Source organism: Bos indicus x Bos taurus, chromosome 26 (assembly GCF_003369695.1).
Source record: "Bos indicus x Bos taurus breed Angus x Brahman F1 hybrid chromosome 26, Bos_hybrid_MaternalHap_v2.0, whole genome shotgun sequence".
In the NCBI taxonomy this organism is placed as follows: domain Eukaryota; kingdom Metazoa; phylum Chordata; class Mammalia; order Artiodactyla; family Bovidae; genus Bos; species Bos indicus x Bos taurus.
This window is the reverse complement of record NC_040101.1, coordinates 29016142-29035617: the sequence shown is the minus strand read 5'-3', so window position 1 is coordinate 29035617 and position 19476 is coordinate 29016142. Positions and strand designations below refer to the sequence as shown.

Below are 19476 nucleotides of genomic sequence, written 5' to 3'. Positions count from 1 at the left end.
ATCACAACAAGCACTTTTAAAATTCTTTTTGGAGACAGGTTATTTAAAAAAATCAGCTGGATGGGAATTTCCTGGTTGTCCAGTGGTTAGGATTCCGTGCTTTCACTGCCCAGGCCCTGGGTTCAATCCCTGGTTGAGGAACTAAGATTCTACACACTGCACGGTGCAGCCAAAAAAAAGATAAAAAATCAGCTGGGACTGAAAAAAATGGCTTGTAACAAAACTAAATGCATATCTTCATGGAATACTTAATGGTGTTTTATTATCAAAGAAAATAAACACCTTAATAGCTAGAAAAAAAGAAAATAAAAAGTACACTGGACTTCAGAACATCTTTAGAAAGTCATCCACTCCCTTGAAGTTCAAATCCAGGAAACATAGTGAAATACTATGGGGGGGCGGGGTTGAAATTTACTTTGTTTTTATAAGGCATTTTAAATTTAGAATTTGCATAATAAGTAAACTGTAAGCATTGGACTACTTTTAACTTAGAATGCCAAAAACATGAAATTCATAATATTTTAAAACATAAGACTCAATTTCTTTTTTCTACTTTTTAAATAGAAGATAGGTGATTTGCAATATCAGTTCTAGGTGTATAGCACAGAGACTCAGTATTTTTATAGATTATATTCCATTTTAAGTTATAGAATATTGCCTATATTTCCTATGCTGTAAAATGTATGAGACTTTATGAATTTCACTGGGAATTGAGAAATACTAATATTAGTTCACTTTTAGAGAGGATTTTTAAGTTCAGATGTAAAGTTCTTTGTGTATGTCCATGTAACTGACTTGCATAGTAGTAATTATTGTTAATAGGTATTTTATATGTTTAGGATTGTGAAAAGGCTAGAACTGTGTGTTCTGTACATTCTCGTAAACATAGATGACAATCTTAGGCAGGAGACTACTCCCACATCCAATATGCCAGTGCCCGCATGCCTCTTAAGCCCTCAGGGCCCCAGCCTTTAACTTTAAAAGTAAGCAGATTTAGCAGGGGAATTATTCTGAGATGAATGAGAAAGAATGAGATTATTTTGTGAATGACAATTTATAATAATAATAATAGCATATATTTATTGAGCACTGACTGTGTATCAGGCACTATTACAAGAGCTTTCCATGTATTGTCTCACTTATTCTTATCAATAACCACATAAGGAAGATACGATTAACCTATTTTTTTTTTTACAGAAGATGAAACTGAAGCATATGGTCACACCGTTCCTAAATAACAGAACAGGTATCAAATCTAGACATTCTAACCCCAAAGCTCTTACTCTGAACTGTGTCTTTACCATGGTGGTGGTTTAGTCACTAAATTGTGTCCAAGTCTTGCGACCCCATGGACTGTACCCCACCAGACTCCTCTGTCCATGGGATTTCCCAGGCAGGGATACTATAGTGGATTGCCATTTCCTTCTCCAGGGGATCTTCCCAGCCCAGGAATTGAACCCTGGTCTCCTGCATTGCAGGCAGATTCTTTACCAACTGAGCTACAAGGGAAGTCCTAAGCCTTCACCATACACAACAGAAAATGGAATAGGAATAAGGCATTGAATTCAGAGTCTTCTAGGATCCCTTTCAATTAATATAGCCACACCTAATAATATACTTTTCCTCTGACCATCAGGCAGGTCTGGTATCTAAATAAAAGCTGCTTCTAAACAATTAAAGTAGATTCTGTCCTTGTCTCAACTGTTAATAACTTTCTAAGGGTTAATATGTAGAATCCACAGCCTCTTATGCTTTTCATAATCTTTTTGCAAAACTTTAAAAGGATTTGTAGGAACTACTGTCTTGCAAAAGAACATATAACAAAAGTTTAGTAATTTCATCATTTTACTTCAGCTTCAATTTCTTTTGTTAAATAACAGTGTGTGTATAGTATGTATTATATGAGCCTTTTTTGTAAATTTGTCCCTATTTATATATATTCAAAAGGAGACTTTGTAGAATAATGCTAATAATGGTTACTTCTAGTAATGGAATTTTACTTTGTACTTTTCCCTATTGCTTGATTTTTTTTTTTAAAGAAGCATGGATCACATTTATGAAATCAATAAAGTCTCCCCAAAATAAAGTTATAGTTGTTATGCATCCAGACACACCATGCAACAAGACAGTTAGAGAACCCTAGATCATTGCCAGAGTTTTAACTAGCCACCTAAGTTTCTTCAAATTTTATTTCATTTAAAATGTGTCTCATGTAATAGTAAGATAACGAATTAGAGTATAAGAAAGAAGAAATGAGGACTAATGATAAATGTATAAACATTTGGGCATCACATAAATAGAAAGATAGAGTCTAAAGTTTTGTTTTCAGAAATTATACGTCAGGTTCAGTCCAGTTCAGTCGCTCAGTCATGTCCGACTCTTTGTGACCCCATGGACTGTAGCACTCTAGGCTTCCCTGTCCATCACCAGCTCCTGGAGCCTGCTCAAATTCATGTCCATCGAGTCGGTGATGCCATCCAACCATCTCATCCTCTGTTATCCCCTTCTCCTGCCTTCAGTCTTTCCCAGCATTAGGGTCTTTTCTAGTCAGTTGGTTCTTCACATCAGGTGGCCAAAATTTTGGAGCTTCAGCTTCAGAATCAGTCCCTCCAGTGAATGTTCAGGACTGATTTCCTTTAGGATTGACTGGCTTGATCTCCTTGCAGTCCAAGGGACTCTCAAGAGTCTTCTCCAGCACCACAGTTCGAAAGCATCAATTCTTCAGCACTAAGCGACTTCCCTGGTGCTCAGATGGTTAAGCGTCTGTCTACAATGTGGGAGACCCAGGTTCGATCCCTGGGTCGGGAAGATCCCCTAGAGAAGGAAATGGCAATCCACTCCAGTACTATTGCCTGGAAAATCCCATGGACAGAGTAGCCTGGTAGGCTACAGTACATGGGGTCACAAAGAGTTGGACATGACTGAGCGACTTCACTTTCACTTTCAAGCCTTCTTTATGGTTCACCTCTCACATCCGTACATGACTACTGGAAAAACCGTACCTTTGACTAGCCGGACCTTTGTCAGCAAAGTAATGTCTCTGCTTTTTAATATGCTGTTTAGGTTTGTCATAGCTTTTCTTCCAAGGAGCGAGCATCTTTTAATTTCATGGCTGCAATCACCATCAGCAGTGATTTTGGAGCCCAAGAAAATAAAGTCTGTCACTGCTTCCATTGTTTCCCCATCTATTTGCCATGAAGTGATGGGACCAGATGCCATGATCTTCGTTTTTTGAATGTTGAGTTTTAAGCCAGCTTTTTCAGTCTCCTCTTTCACTTTCATCAACAGGCTCTTCAGTTCCTCTGTGCTTTCTGCCATAAGGGTGGTGTCATCTGCCTATTGAGATTATTGATATTTCTCCTAGCAGTCTTGATTTCAGCTTGTGCTTCATCCAACCCAGCATTTTGCATGATGTACTCTGCATAAAAGTTAAATAAGCAGAGTGACAATATACAGCCTTGACGTATCCCTTTCCCAATTTTGAATCAGTCTGTTGTTCCATGTTCAGTTTTAACTGTTGCTTCTTGTCCTGCATTCAGATTTCTCAGGAGGCAGGTAAAGTGGTCTGGTATTCCCATCTCTTGAAGAATTTTCTAGTTTGTTGTGATCCACACAGTCAAAGGCTTTGGCCTAGTCAATAAAGCAGAAGTGGATGTTTTTCTGGAACTCTCTTGCTTTTTTGATGATCCAACAGATGTTAGCAATTTGATCTCTTGTTCCTCTACCTTTTCTAAATCCAGCTTGAACATCTGGATGTTCTCAGTTCACATATTGTTGAAGCCTCGCTTGAAGAATTTTCAGCATTACTTTGCTAGCATGTGGGATGAGTGCAATTGTGTGGTAGTTTGAACATTCTTTGGCATTGCCTTTCTTTGGGATTGGAATGAAAACTGACCTTTTCCAGTCCTGTGGCCACTGCTGAGTTTTCCACATTTGCTGGCATATTGAGTGCAGCACTTTCACAGAAATTCCATCACCTCCACTAGTTTTGTTCATAGTGATGCTTCCTAAGGCCCACTTTACTTCAGACTCCAGGATGTCTGACTCTAGGTGAGTGATCACACCATTGTGGTTATCTAGGTCATTAATATCTTTCTGTGTATTCTTGCCCCCTCTTCTTAATATCTTTTGCTTCTGTTAGGTCCATACCATTTCTGTCCTTTATTGTGCCCATCTTTGCATGAAATGTTCCCTTGGTATCTCTTGATATCTGCTCAAATTTTCTTGAGGAAATCTCTAGTCTTTCCCATTTTATTGTTTTTATTTCTATTGTTTTCCTCTATTTCTGTCAGGTTGGCAGTTTATATTCTGAAATCCTGTTAGAAACCCCAAGATCTGATCTGTTTTTCTATGAATCCACTGTCTTTGTCATATTCAAAGATAATATATTTTTATTTCATATGAAACAATTTAAAATATTGTTTAAAAATAGTTACTTTATGCAGAAAAGACTAGAAGGAAATATGTTCAAATTCTAGAAATGGATGCTGATGAGAGGTAGAATTATGGAAAGTTCTTTCTGCTGTTGCCTTACCCTTTTCTATATTTTCTAAGTTTTCTGCAGTGAACATATATTACATAGATAATGAAATTTTTTTTAAAGAAAAAAACCTAAGAGGTGTTTGTACCTGAATGTACAAAATCATTTCATTCAATTTAAGCTAATTTTAATATTTTATTTAAAAGTCCATTTACAAATCTCCCACATAATTCCAAACAATTTGTTATACCTCACCTTCGAGGACATGGAGCACAACTGCTCTCCCCCACCATACACACATACTCCCAAGAGGACTGCATGCGGTGACTTCCTTCCAAAGAATACAGTATGTAAAGAAGAGGAGGAAAAAAGAGTAACTTTTTGTGGAGAAGGCTGACAAACACTATTTCAGCCAGGTGATCAACACCTGTTCAACATCATCAGCTGTAAGTCACATGGATAGTAGGTACCCTTGATACACATGATGAAAATGGTACTTTACCTCTGTGGCCATGCTCCCCAAAAGCCATAATCCCAGTCTAATAATGAGAAAAACATGCGACAAATCCAAACTGAAGGATGGTTTATGAACCTACCTGACCAGTCCTCCTCAAAAATGTCGAGATCATCAAAAACAAGGCAAGTCTGAGAAATTATCACAGCCAAGAGGAAACAAGAGTCATGACAAATAAGTGGAATGTGGTATCCTAGAGCAGAAGAGAGAAAGAATATTAGGTAAAAACCAAGGAAATCTGGTTAGTCCATTAATCATTACAAATGCACAATACTGACATAAAATGTTGATAATGGTAGTATGTAAGAACTCTATTCTGATTTCACAATTTTTCTGTAAATCTAAATCTATTATACAAAAATAAAGGTGTTTTTTGTGTGTGTGTAAATTTATTTTACCTTTTTGTGACTTTTTAGAGAAAATCTTGGCAAAACTTGTAATGCACATGAAGGCTGTGTTTTCTGAGTTAGAAATTTGTGATATTATGAAACCCTATCTTGTCATCCCAAATGCAAAAGAAAGACATAAAAATAATGTCCCATAAGTCATCTCCAACAAAATTTAAACTACTTAAGACTTTTAATTATCCAAACTTATAGCTATACTAAAAAGATTGATTTTCCAGAGGGTCAGATGTCATTCTAAGATACTGTTCTGACTTTACAACTGTGAGAAACAGACATTTCCAAGCACCAATTTATGTGTGAAAGATATACACACATGTACACAAAATTTGAGGACCATATGGCAAGTAAGGTAAGGGGGTGGGCAAAATAGAAATATCAAATGGGACTGTGGGAATAAGAAAGCAAATTTCTAGATTTGCCAGTTCAGTAATGCTACCATTAGTTAGTCTGAGATAGCATTCTTATGTCAATAAGTGGTGTTCAAGGAAATTTTGAACAAAATGGAGAGCACACCATCAGCATTAGGATCTAAGATAATTTATGTTGACATCAGAATTTGTGATTTTTCTGATCTCTGTCAGAAGACTGAGTCATTTGGCAACAAATGAAAGATACAAAACGAAGATAAAGGCAACCATAAATCTTGTGAAATGTTCTGGGAATTTCTTTAAATACATAACATGTGCATGCATGGGTTTGTGCATGCTAAGTCGCTTCAGTCATGTCCGACTCTTTGCAACCCTATGAACTGTAGCCCACCAAGCTCCTCTGTCCATGGGGATTCTCCAGGCAAGAATACTTGAGTGGGTTGCCATGCCCTCCTCCAGGGCATCTTCCCGACCCAGGGACTGAACCTGCATCTCTTATGTCCCCTGCACTGGCAGGCAGGTTCTTTACCACTAGCGCCACCTGGGAAGCCCAAATACATACATAGATACATAATAAAAATAAAGTTACCACTGAGATAGAATATATATAAATGAGTTCTTTTTCAAGAAGAAGATGATAAGTTCTAGGGAAAAAATTTCTCTTAAGCATCTTCAGCTCTTCTGGAAGAAAGTACAAGGTCAAATATAACCTTGTTTCTGTTTCTATAATTATACTATTTAGGAATGCCTAAACTTCAGGTAAATTTTTTTCATTTGAGGCATTCATTACAGTAACTAAAACCACAGGATATAATTTATCTTGTCCTAGGTTTGGGGTCCTGTTAAAAATGTGAAAAACACAAAAGACAACTTTTCTGAAATAGCATTCAGTTACATTATTTTGAACAGATGGTAGGTTGTATTCAGCTGTTAAATACAAACAAAAGTTTGGATGTGAGTGGAATAAATATTGGTCTTATTTAATTTGGGGGATTTTTAGTTTTTAAAAATGTGTGTGTGTATGTGTGTATATACACACACACACACATATACACATATATATATACATACACATACTGTGTAAAGAGAATTATGACTTTTAGGCCCATATTTAACTGTTATCTTTTGAGAACCTATGTCACTACTTCTAAAGAATTATATACTCTATATAATTGCTTTTCGCCCTTTCTCGTGGCAGCTGTTTTCCCCTTTCTTATGGCATCTTTCAAATGGAAAGATGAGTGAGAAAAATCCCCTACATTTAAAACCTACCAGGGAGAGAAAAGCAGGAAGAAGTCCATAGCCCCTGGGGATTTCAGCAGATTGTCCTGAAAAAGGAGTACAACTTGAGTTCCTCCTCTAACAACACAAGCTCCAATCAGAGAAGTTTCCAAACACATGAAGCTTAGCAAGACCACCTGCTTCTAACACAAGACAATGGCCACTGGACCACCAACTCTGTTGCCTCAAGTCAACACCAGCTCTCCTTCACAACAGATGATAGGCTTTCCGCTAGAAGAGCTTCCTCATTTAAAAAAAAAAAAAGGGCGGAAAGAGAAATTTAACTTCATATATGTGCTAGAAGCTCATAAATTAGGAGTAAAATGGACAAATGAAAAACCTGAAATGGAAGTCAGTCTGACAGTAGAACCAAACATTAATTGCACAGTTACCAGCCTTGGCAAGATGAAGTGAGGAGTTCAGATCCCCACTTGGCCAGGGCATGGGCCTCCGGGTGCTATGGGAGCCAACAGGAAGTGGAAAGGAAATTTTGCCCAGGTGCTTATGCCTTCCTCAAGCATGACCAATCTCAGCGGATGTGTGGCACAACCCAGGATCCTTCATTTATCATCTCTTAATGCAAATCAAAGTTACAATGAGGTACCTCTTCACACTGGTCAGAATGGTATCATTAAAAGTTTACAGGGGGCTTTTCTGGTGGTCCAGTGGTTGAGAATCCACCTTGCAGTTCAAAGGACACCAGTTCAATCCCTGATCCAGAAAGATCCTATATGCTACAGAACAACTAAACCCCTGTGCCATAGCTACTGAGCCCGTGTGCCTACAGCCCATGCTCCCCAACAAGAGAAGCCACTACAAGGAAGAGTAGCCCCCACTCACCACAACTAGAGAAATTCGTGCAACAACGAAGACCCACTATTGCCAAAAAAAAATACATCTTTTAAAAAAAAAGTGTTTACAGGGACTTCCCTGGTGGTCCAGTGACCAAGAATCCACGCTCCCGATGCAGGGGCCCATGTTTGATCCCCAGTTAGGGAACTAGATTTCACATGCTGAAACTAAGAGCACACCTAAATGGTGCGCTTTAGTTGCTCAACTAAAGATGCCACAACTAAGACCCAGCACAGCCAAATCAATAAAACACTTTTAAAATTTACAAATAGGGAGCTCCCCGGTGGTCCAATAGTTAGGACTCTGTGCTCTCACTGCCAAGGGCCCAGGTTCAGTCCCTGGTCAGGGAACTAAGATCCCACAAGCTGCATGGTATGGCCCCACAAAAAAGTCTATAAATAACAAATCCTGGGGAGGGTGTGGGGAAAAGGGAACCTTTTCTACATTGTTGGTGGGAATGTAGATTGGTGCAGCCATTATTAAAAAAGGCATGGAGCTTCCTTAAAAAACTAAAAATAAGAGTTGCCATACGATCCAGCCATCCCACTCCTGGACATAAAGCTGGAGAAAGCTCTTAATTTGAAAAGATACATGCAACCTAATGTTCACAGCAGCACTATTTAGACATGGAAGCAACCTAAATGTCCTCTGACAGATGAATGGGTAAAGAAGATGTGATATATACATGCAATGGAATACTACTCAGCCATCAAAAAGAATGACATACCATCATTTGTAGCAATATGGATGGAGCTAGAGATATCATACTAAGTGAAGTAAGACAGAGAAGATAAATATCATGATATCATTTGTACTGGGCTTCCCTGGTGGCTCTGATGGTTAAGAGCCTGCCTGCAATGCAGGAGACCTGGGTTCAATCCCTGGGTTGGGAAGAACCCCTGGAGAAGGAAATGGCATCCCATTTCAGTATACTTACCTAGAGAATCCCATGGACAGAGGAGCCTGGTAGGCTTCTATTCCATTGCCTTCTCCGAAATACAAACTACCATATACAAAAAGGATAAACAACAAGGTTCTACTGTATAGCACAGGGAGCTATGTTCAGTATCCTGTAATAAACTATAACAGAAAAGAATATTATATATATATGTATGTATATGAATCACTTTGCTGTATATCAGAAACCAACACAACACTGTAAATCAACTATACTTCAATTTTAAAAAATTTGTAATTTCTTAAGATTTCTATCTTCCATACCACTCAACAGGAGAAGAATCACTGTGATCAGACCCACAACTTCCCTAGCTCTCCCAAGAGTTAAAGTCAACTGCATTACAGTTTCCTTGATTTGAGTCCTTAGTCATATGAGATAGTCTGTTGAACTGGTATTCAATTAAAGGTATATAAAGCAATATTTAACATTTTGTAGGTTAAGAAAATTAACAAAGTCTTGGTATCACACAACTCCCATAAGTCCAGATTTCTTAAAACTATAAACTCATATTCCTTTAGATAAATTTTTTTTAATTTTAAAGATTTTCAAAAATAAACATTTTTCAAGAGCCTTCCATGATACAGTTAATTAAAACCCATGTTACTTATTCAGCAGTGCCCGCAGCAGAGTCACAGAAACAACCGGAGAAGAAACAAGCTATTGACAGAGAATAGAAATGTTTGGGACAAATGTATTTCACACTGTTTAAATGCATTACCGAACACCCATAGAATAGAACAGTAAACAAACAGCTGTGAAAAAGAATGAGGAGGATCAGATGCAGAAGGGTAGCTAATAAACATTAAGTGAAAAAGCAAAATGCAGGAGTGTATCCATGTCACCACTGAGGGGTGGGTGGGAAAGTACGCTGGCCTGCTTCGACTTTTCGGGTGCCAGCTCTCTCTGGACAAGGACACAAAGCCTTGTGCCAGCGTTTGCTTCCAAGGAGGACTGGTTGGGTACAGGATAGGGTTTCTTTTCACTATACACTATTTCATACCTTTTGAATTTTTAGACTATTAACTGTATGGATTGCCTATTGAATAATAAATATTATCTTTTTAAAAAGCTAGGGAAGCTGTGGGTCTGATCACAGTGATTCTTCTGTTGAGTGGTATGAGAGATGGAGATCCTGAGAAATTATAGATTTTTAAAAACTGAAGTATAGTTGATTTACAGTGTTGTGTTAGTTTCTGGTATACAGCAAAGTGATTATACATTTTCAAGCATATTTCGGGAATAATGGAAAAAATTACTGCTACCTTGCCTCAGAAAGCTACAGTGAAGGAGTTGGGGGCAGGAGGAGATGTTAACTAGGATGTTAACCTAGTACCAGTGTTTGCTTCCGAGGAGGAGATATGTTAACTAGGATGTCAGAAGGTAGATCAAAATTAATACCCAGATTGTGAAAATACTTCAATTACTGATGGAAGGAAAAAGAATACTCACTGCATTTAAGTAAGCAGGGATACATTAGGAAAAAGGACCAAACAGATAAAATGCTGGAATGTTTAAAATTTTTAAATTAAACTTAAAATTGGTTAAGTTATTAAAAGTCCTTTGTGAAACAAAGCTTCAGAATGTGGTACTATCATAGTAAAATATATAAAGAGATTTGTCAAATGAACCCCATCAGATCCAGAAATCAGTAAAACAATTTCCCTGTCTTAAAATGCTTACACAAACATACCCCTAACACACACAAATTCAGACACATACTGTAAGCAACACACAAGACCATTAAGACAAATCTAGACTTTTATAGAGATTTATTTTTTAGGGGTCATTCTTTGCATTTTTACTGCCCTAAATTTCCCTCTTCAAGTCACAGCAATGCAGAATTGAGCTTTCTTTCTTTTTTAGTTTTGTTTCCAACCAAGTCTTTTGTACACTTCTGGAATTTAAGCCACCTATGTTACCGCTACTTATCTATAACACCATTGCTTTGAGGGATTAAAGCAGGTTTCTTGTAATACACTTAGATCAAGAGTTATCTGAGTTGAGAAGAATATCCTGTTTGAGTTGGGGCTGAGGAACCTTTATTTTTTTATTTTTTATTTATTTTTTTGATCTTGAGTTGTTTTGATTTCCCCTGAGAGCAGTAATCTTCAGCAAGTGATATTTTTAAAAAGCCCCAAACACACCACAAAACATTCCAAGTGATTTTAACTTCTGAATGAGGTTGGGCTACCTGAGTGATTCTCTCTCTTCTCTTCTTTGGCAGAAAGGATTAGAAACCTCCACAGAACTTGCTCTCTATTAAAGTGGAGTGCTGTGCATTCATTGGCAAGAGGTGAATTGTTTTCAGATTACATGCGAAAGAGTGTGTGTGTTTCTTTCCCACATCAAAGACTTGGATGGAAGCAGTTCTGAGTATTGCCAGGGATGCAAGAATTGGTGCTAAAGTGATTAACAAAATTGCTTTCCTGCAAAAGAAGCACAAAACATTACCTAGGGATTAGAGGAGGAGAGGGCAAGATTAAAGGTGATGTTGAATTTTGGGTGGAATATCTTATCCATCTTTTTCAAATCATGCTTCAAGGATTCTGTGGCCCCTCCTTAAGGAAACTGAACAAATCAAAGTCTCGCTTTCTCAAGTTTTGTACATGGGGCGCTGACAAGGTAAAATTAAAACTACTAACACAAGTAGCACTTACTTGTGACCTCCATATCTTTATCTCACACTGAAAATACATTTTGAATGTATTTTATTCAGCACACCAGCAACCCCATTGACCAAAGACTCTTTCATTTGTAATTGGTTTGTGTGTCACCTGTTGGACTTCAGTGCTAGTGTTTTATTGAATTTCTGAAGTTGTTTGGTTTTAGTAAATCTTGATTAGTATTACATTCCTTTTTAAAGGAACTTTCACAGTTGAAACTTTCACGTAACCAAAATGTAAAAATAGAGAAAAAAAAAAAAAAAAAGCCGTAGAACCCATATTCTAAGTAGTGAAAGAAAGATCACACAGCAAACCTCAACAATTCCTAGTTTAGGATATTACTTTAAGGGGTCTCTCTGAAATGTACTATGACATTCTTTGCCACTTGTTTTTTTTTTCCTCTCTCTCTTTCAAAAGCTGAATGTAGGCCTCCCTTCTTCCAAGAAGTCTTCCTGACTTTAGTGTCCCAGTCAGAGTCAGGCAGAAACATATAGGTACATGTAACTGTTCTGTGTGAATAAACTTTTTCTTCCTTCTTGGTTTCTTCCTCTAAAACATTTAAGTCCAGGGACTTCCCTGGTAGCCTAGTGGTTGACTTCACCTTCCGATGCAGGGGGGTATGGGTTCAATGTCTGGTTGGCGAACTAAGGTCCCACATGCCTCCTGGCCAAAAAACCAAAACATAAAACAGAAGCAATATTTGTAACAAATTCAATAAAGACTTAAAAAAATTAAGTCTAAAAAAGGAATAAAGCAATTACCTGGATAGGTAGAAAAAACATAAAGTTGAATGTACTAGCAAAATAAATTCAGAGCAATATATATAGTATGATACCATTTACCAAAAAATTTACAAACAAAACAGTATCATAATTCTTTAGGGACCATATATATTCAGGTAAAGGTAAAAAATTGGAACAGAATTATACACCTCAAACTCATGGTAATAGCTGCCTCTGGGAAGGAAGGTGGGAGATTTGGAGGGCCATGATGAGAGGGAATTTTCACCACATGTGTAATGTTTATTTCTTTTAAATTTTCTCTTTAAAAAATTAAGATGATTCACTTACACATAGTTAGGGCATGAGAAGTGTCACTGAAATTCTGGTCTAAAAGACACGCCTAATGTATGGGGGGTTTTTTGGTCTGATACTATGTCTCTATAACAATAAAACCTGTTTCAAATTGATTAAATAATTCAGAATAGTTGTGACCTCTTCCTCTCCCACAATAATATCATCCTCATAAACAAATGACCTGTGGTGATGGACTTTATCTTTGTGTGTATTCTGTAGAGTCAGAACACACGGTTGAGTCCTCGGTAAAAAGAATCAATAGGTGAATAAATAAATAAGCACTGTTTGCCTGCCAGTTTGTGGACATTTTCATTTTGAAGTTGTTTCTCGAGGTTGTCTATGTGATTTCTCCGCTTTCAAGAACTTGTTGAGAACAATCATTTTTTTATCTGTCTTTCCTTTGGGGTCCCGTAAGGTCACTGGCCATAAGATAGCTGTGAAATTTGACATTGTTCCCATTTAAATGCTTTACTCCAGCAAGTGCAAGACTGTGGATGCTTCGGTGTGGGGATTGCCATGGCCAGGCTGGTCCTGAGACTCGCCAGCCCTCCAGGCTTCAAAGCCTGTTATCCTTGATCTCACTAAAGAATGTTTTTGAATTCTATGTCCATCTAGTGGTTGCCTGCAAAGATCTACTTGGCTTTTTCTTTCTTCCTTTTCTTTCACACTTGATCAGTGAGATTCTGTTTGTGATGGGGGTTTTGCCCCCCTTGGTCTTTAATTCTTTCACAGGTGGTTTCAAAGTGTCTATCCTTAGCCCCTGCTTTCTATAAACAAGCAGGAATTCATGAACCGCAGTTACTGATGGCTCCCCTCACGGAGCAGTTCTCTCACTTTGAAAACAGACTGTTTTGTGGACAGTAAAGTACAGTTCTTTTTCATAGATGAGATTAGAGACTTGAGGGGAGCTGGAAGGAGGGGAGTTCCTTCCTTTCTCTTTTTTTATTTTTTTAAACTGGAGAGCCTTTGTGTTGTAACTCATTTTAACAAACTCAAGAACTTATTTTACACTCAGTTGCACTGGTTAAAGATGACACGGCACTAAGTAGAAGATGCTGGAATTTGCTGATTTGCTCATTAATTCCAACATCTCCAGCATCCCAAGTGTAAGGCTAAGAGTTGAAGATCAGGTGGTGACAGAGCCAATGTGGTTGCCTATCTAAGGGACCAAATTATATCAATTCTACCTAAGAATGCTGATGTGCCATGGGAGGTTGACAATTTCTATGCCATTAAATATTCTTCAACAATATCATTTTAATGGCTGCATAGCATTCTACTGAGTAAGATGGACCACAATTTACTCAACCAAGTCCCCAGTAGTGAAAATAGGTGTTTCCAATGTTTTGGTATTATAAAGAGCACACCATACTCACATTCTTGAGTTTGCTGATAAATTCCTAACAGTGAAAATGTGGCCATAGGGCGTATACATTTGTTGAAGCTTTGAAGATCAGCATTCATTTTAAAATTCCCTTAAAAAAGGGATTGGAGGACAGAAGGAATTGCTACTGCAGCTACACACTTAAGATCCCAAGCAAACTTCTACTTAATCAGTTAAGAAATTCCCTCACACAATGTAAGGAAGGAGTGGGCATTGTCTATTAGCGCTCTAGCAATTCACCTTTCACCATTGACCTACACTGAAACCTTCAGCTTAGGAAAAGAATGTAGACGGCTCTTACGGAAGGCTTGATTCAGTGGTACTCAGGGTGCTATAATAGTCTGTGTGTGAGCACTTTCATCACTGTACTTCACTACTGGATCCAGAACCAATCAGGATCTCTTTCACCTTGCTCATTATTGACATATGATGCTATCTGTGGGGTGGAAATTGCTGAGGAATAACAATCAAGAAAATAAGTTCAAGAGGAGGAATCATTCAGGACTAAAGACGAAGGGTAGCTTTCTCCCTTCTGAACTGCCTAATTATTAGTTGGTATAGCCTATGCCTTGGAAATCCTGGATAAATATTAGATTATGTGGCTTGCTTGCTCACATACTTTGCCACCCTAGGCTTTGTGGTCAATACAAACCCCTTTGCCTTGCACTCAATATTCTGGTTTACCCAGCCCTCTCTCCACCCGTAGTGCCCTAGCAGGAAACCTTCCTTTCCATCCAAACTGAAACTATGTGCTGTGTTCCAAACATGCAGCATATATTCCAGAAGGACCTTTGAGTTTGGCCCAGATAGTCTGGATTTGAGCCCTGGCTCTGCCATTTCTTTTCTAGGTGACCTTGGGCAACACATTTAATCTTACTGAGTCTCAGTTTCACCATCTGTAAATTAGGGATGGCAAAGCCTGTTGTATGTTAAACTAGATACCAGCATGTTAGAGAAGTTGCAATGTGGAGTGGGCAGAATTTGATAGGTGACATAAATGTCTTGTTTATCCTGGCCTCTAAACATTTGCTCCCACCTATTCTCTTTCTAGAAAAGTTCTCTCACATCTGAATCCCACCCACTCCTCAAAGCAAACTCATGTTTTAGCCCTCTTGCAAGCCCTCCCATGAAAATCCTTAGCTGGTAAGACTCCCAGATTAGACTATTCATTCCACATGTCAGTGCTTCTAAATGGACTCTCTCCTGGGGCAATTTTCAGGGACTACTGATGCCAATTTTGCCCCAACAACAATCATAATTAATGCATACTACTTTATGCCTACAACAATAGCCTATAATGTCAACAGAATGGATATTATTGTTATCATCATCCCTGTTTCTCAGAGATTCAGAGAAATCAAGCAATTTGTCCGAGGCCACAAAGCTAGTGTAGGCAGAACTGAAAAAACGGAACTCAACTAGACTGATTACAAAGTTCATGCCCTTGGGACTTCCCTGGTACTTTAGTGGCTAAGAATCTGTAGTCCCAATGTAGGGGGCTCAGGTTCAATCCCTGATCAGGGAGCTGGATCCCACATGCTGCAACTAGATTCTACATGCCGCAACTAAGACCTGGCACAGCTAAATAAATAAATATATTTTTAAAGAAAAACAAAGCTCATGCCCTTGACCTCACACAGTAAATCCTCTCTCTTTGTTGTTGTTGTTCAATCGCTCAGTCATGCCCAACTCTTTGTGACCCCATAGACTGCAGCACACCAGGCTTCCCTGTCCTTCACCATCTCCTGGAACTTGCTCAAACTCATGTCCATTAAGTTGGTGATGCCATCCAACCATCTCATCCTCTGTTGTTCCCTTGTCTTCCTGCCTTCTATCTTTCCCAGCATCTGGGTCTTTTCCAACAAGTCGGCTCTTTGCATCAGATGGCCAAAGTATTAGAGCTTCAGTGTCAGTCCTTCCAATGAATATTCAGGGTTGATTTCCTTTAGGATTGACTGGTTTGATCTCCTTACAGTCCAAGGGACTCTCAGGAGTCTTCTCCAACACCACAGTTCAAAAGCGTCAATTCTTCAGCACTAAGCTTTCTTTATGGTCCAACTCTCACATCCATACATGACTACTGGAAAAACCATCGCTTTGACTGTGCCAACTTTTGTCAGCAGAATAATGTCTCTGCTTTTTAATACACTGTCTAGGTTTGTCATAGCTCTTCTTCCAAGGAGCGAGCATCTTTTAATTTCATGGCTGCAGTCACTGTCCACAGTGATTTTGAAGCCCAAGAAAATAAAGTTTGTCACTGCTTCCATTGTTTCCCCATCTATTTGCCATGAAGTGATGGAACCAGATGTCATGATCTTTGTTTTTTGAATGTTGAGTTTTAAGCCAGCTTTTTCACTCTCTTCTTTCACTTTCCTCAAGAGGTTCTTTAGTTCCTCTTTGCTTTCTGCCATAAGGGGGGTGTCATCTGCTTATTGAGGTTATTGATATTTCTCCTGGAAATCTTGATTTCAGTTTGTGATTCATCCAGCCTGGCATTTCGCACGATGTACTCTGCATATAAGTTAAATAAGTAGGGCGACAATATGCAACCTTGACATATTCCTTTCCCAGTTTTGAACCAGTTGTTGTTCAATGTTCAGTTCTAACTATTGCTTCTTCTCCTGCATACAGATTTCTCAGGAGGCAGGTCAGGTGGCCTGGTATCCCCATTTCTTGAAGAATTTTCCACAGTTTGTTGTGATCCACACAGTCAAAGGCTTTAGCCTAATCTGTGATCCAGTGGATGTTGGCAATTTGATCTCTGTTCCTCTGCCTTTTCTAAATCTTGCTTGAACATCTGGAAGTTCTTGGTTCACGTACTGTTGAAGCCTAGCCTGGAGGATTTTGAGCATGACCTTGCTAGCATGTGAAATAAGTGCAATTGTGCAGTACTTTGAACTTTCTTTTGCATTGCCCTTCTTTGGTATTAGAATGAAAACTGACCTTTTCCAGTCCTATCTCTTTAACTGTTAATGGACATTCGTCTCTCTCTGAAGTAGTATTACTGTTGAATTTTAGGTCCTTGCCTAAAAAGAAAATGGTTGTGTTCTTGGGCAGAGTAACCACCTAAAGAAATTTATTTAGTGTTTGCAGAGGCATGAAAGACATGTGCATGATATGCCAGTTCTCAGGGAAATGTCCCAGGTGAAAACTTTGTATAAATTATTTCCCTGGGACTCAGACTGAAAACTGGGACTTTGGTGGGAGGATATCTCTTCCCTCATACAGCAAGTACTTGCAACTCAGAGCAGCCCTCTTAGAAGTGGTTCCCCCACTGCACTTGCTGCCTCTTAATTCCCCCCTGCCCCACCCCTCAAGGTTCAAGAGCTTCTGCTCAAGGGAGTCACAGGTGATCTTGACTAGAAAAGATTGTAAGGGCTATCCTATCACTTTATGGTCCTCCTGCACACCGGCATATCTCCCTAGCTACACATTTCATTCTCTGACAGCTCAGTAGACATTCTGCAGACTTAGGGAAAGTGTGAGTCCCCAGTTACCTGCAATCCAAAGCAGAGACGTGTCTTCAAAATACCCCATCACTAGGTCAGCAACAGCCTTCCATCCAGAGTGTTGGACTACTTATTGCAAAAATCCCTGGAAGCCACATGAATCTTGATTGGTCTGTTTCCGTCAGTTATGTTGAATGCAGTTGCTCATCTCTGCCTTGCTCCTGCCTTGGGCACTTGGGCATTAAATTTGCCAGTTGCTTCCAGATTTGTTCAATATACGTGTATTGAGAACTACTTCCCAGGTACCTTGCTAGGCACTAGGGGATAAAAAGATAGGGGATAGAATCTTCTCACTTAATTTTTTTTTTAAACTGGAGTTGATTTACAATGTCAGTTTCACACACCTGTATATGTGTGTGTGTGTGTATATATGTATGTATATATATGACCTCCCTGGTGGCTCAGACGGTAAAGCATCTGTCTACAATGCAGGAGACCTATATATATATATATATATATATAAAATTGTTCATATTCTTTTTCATTATAAGTTATTAAAAGATATTAAATATAGTTCCCTGAGCTATACAGGACTTTGTTGTTTATCTATTTTATATATAGTAGTTTGTATCTGCTAATCTCAAATTCCTAATTTATCCCTCGCTAGAATCTTCTTTTTCTCAACACTGTTTTCACTGAAAGCCACACTTTGTTACAACCAACAAACATCAAGTCAGCAATGAACCCCAAGTCACACAGAGGCAGTTTGTGTTTGTAATCTTGCTGTTTTCTGAAACCAACAGGAGCATTAACATTAACACAGCAATGACTTAATTATATCTAATTTCTCTGAGTCAAAAACAAGAGTTTGATCTCAATTCACATACTATTCTGGTAGGTTGTTACATATAACATCAGGCATAATATGCCTACATCTTTATCCACACTGTCTGGTAAAGCCCTCTCTCCCTTTTCATGATGCTGCTACCTCTAATTCTCCCACACCCATCATTCTGTCTCAAAAACCAAGACCTCAAAGATCTCTCCTCCAAAGATCTTAGCCTTAAGACTTACACATTTCCCCTTATTTCTCAACAGTACCCACGCCTCCCTAGATGTTCTTTAGCATAACATCAACTCAGTCAAATGAGATCAACAAATATTTACAGAGGAGGAAGGAGAGACAGATGGGGAAGGGGACAGCTGTGATTACTGACCCATCCTGCCCCAGCTTTCCCTCAGAGTGGCTTTGGATACAAGCTCAAAGCAGCAATTAAGGTAAAAGTCTAATTTCTTATACTTTGCTAGAGACCAGCAATGAACAATTGGGATTTGAAATTTTTTTTAACTATCACTTACAATAGCACCAAAAAAAAAATACAAATACTTAGGTATAAAATCTATCAAAACATGTACAGGATCTATAGAAAGCCACAGAACACTGATCAAAGAAATAAAAGAAGATCTAAATAAATGGAGTGAGATTCCATTTTAGAAAGTCAGTTTAAAATATCAATTGCTTTCCTATATGCCAGGAATGAACAATTGGAATCTGAAATTTTTTAAAAGATACTATTTAAAAGTTTTGTTTCAGGGCTTCCCTGAGGCTCAGTGGTAAAGACTCTGCCTGCCAATGCAGGAGACACAGGTTTGCTCCCTGATCTGGGAAGAACCCACACACTGTGGGGCAACTAAGCCTGTGCACCACAATTACTGAGCTTACGTGCTGCAGCGACTGAAGCCCAAGCGCCCTAGAGCCCATGCTTCACAACAAGAGAAGCCACCACAATGAGAAGCCCGCGACCACAGCTAGAGAGTAGCCCCTGCTCACTGCAACTAGAAAGAAGCCCGAGCAGCAGTGAAGAGCCAGCACGACCACAAATAAATACATAAGAGTCTTGTTTCTTAGAGTCCCTTGGTTCAGGTGATGAGCTCATTAAATTGGTGGCTTAGCAATTTCAACTTGACTGTGTCCTTTAGTCAGAAATCCTGGGGTTATAGAGACTTTTCAAGGAACAGCCCAGATCTCATCTTCGATCTTGAG

At 38.7% G+C, this 19476-nt stretch overlaps 1 long non-coding RNA gene across 2 annotated transcripts in view; it reads left to right on the top strand.

The window, feature by feature from the left end:
* LOC113884457 overlaps positions 1-19476 on the top strand; it is a 37342-nt gene that overhangs the window by 3093 nt on the left and 14773 nt on the right. Inside the window, exons 2-3 of one of the 2 annotated variants that reach the window (XR_003508874.1) lie at positions 1198-1246; positions 18531-18710. This is a non-coding gene — a long non-coding RNA (uncharacterized LOC113884457). The remainder of the gene's footprint in view (positions 1-1197; positions 1247-18530; positions 18711-19476) is intronic. The other variant, XR_003508873.1, reaches the window with a different exon arrangement.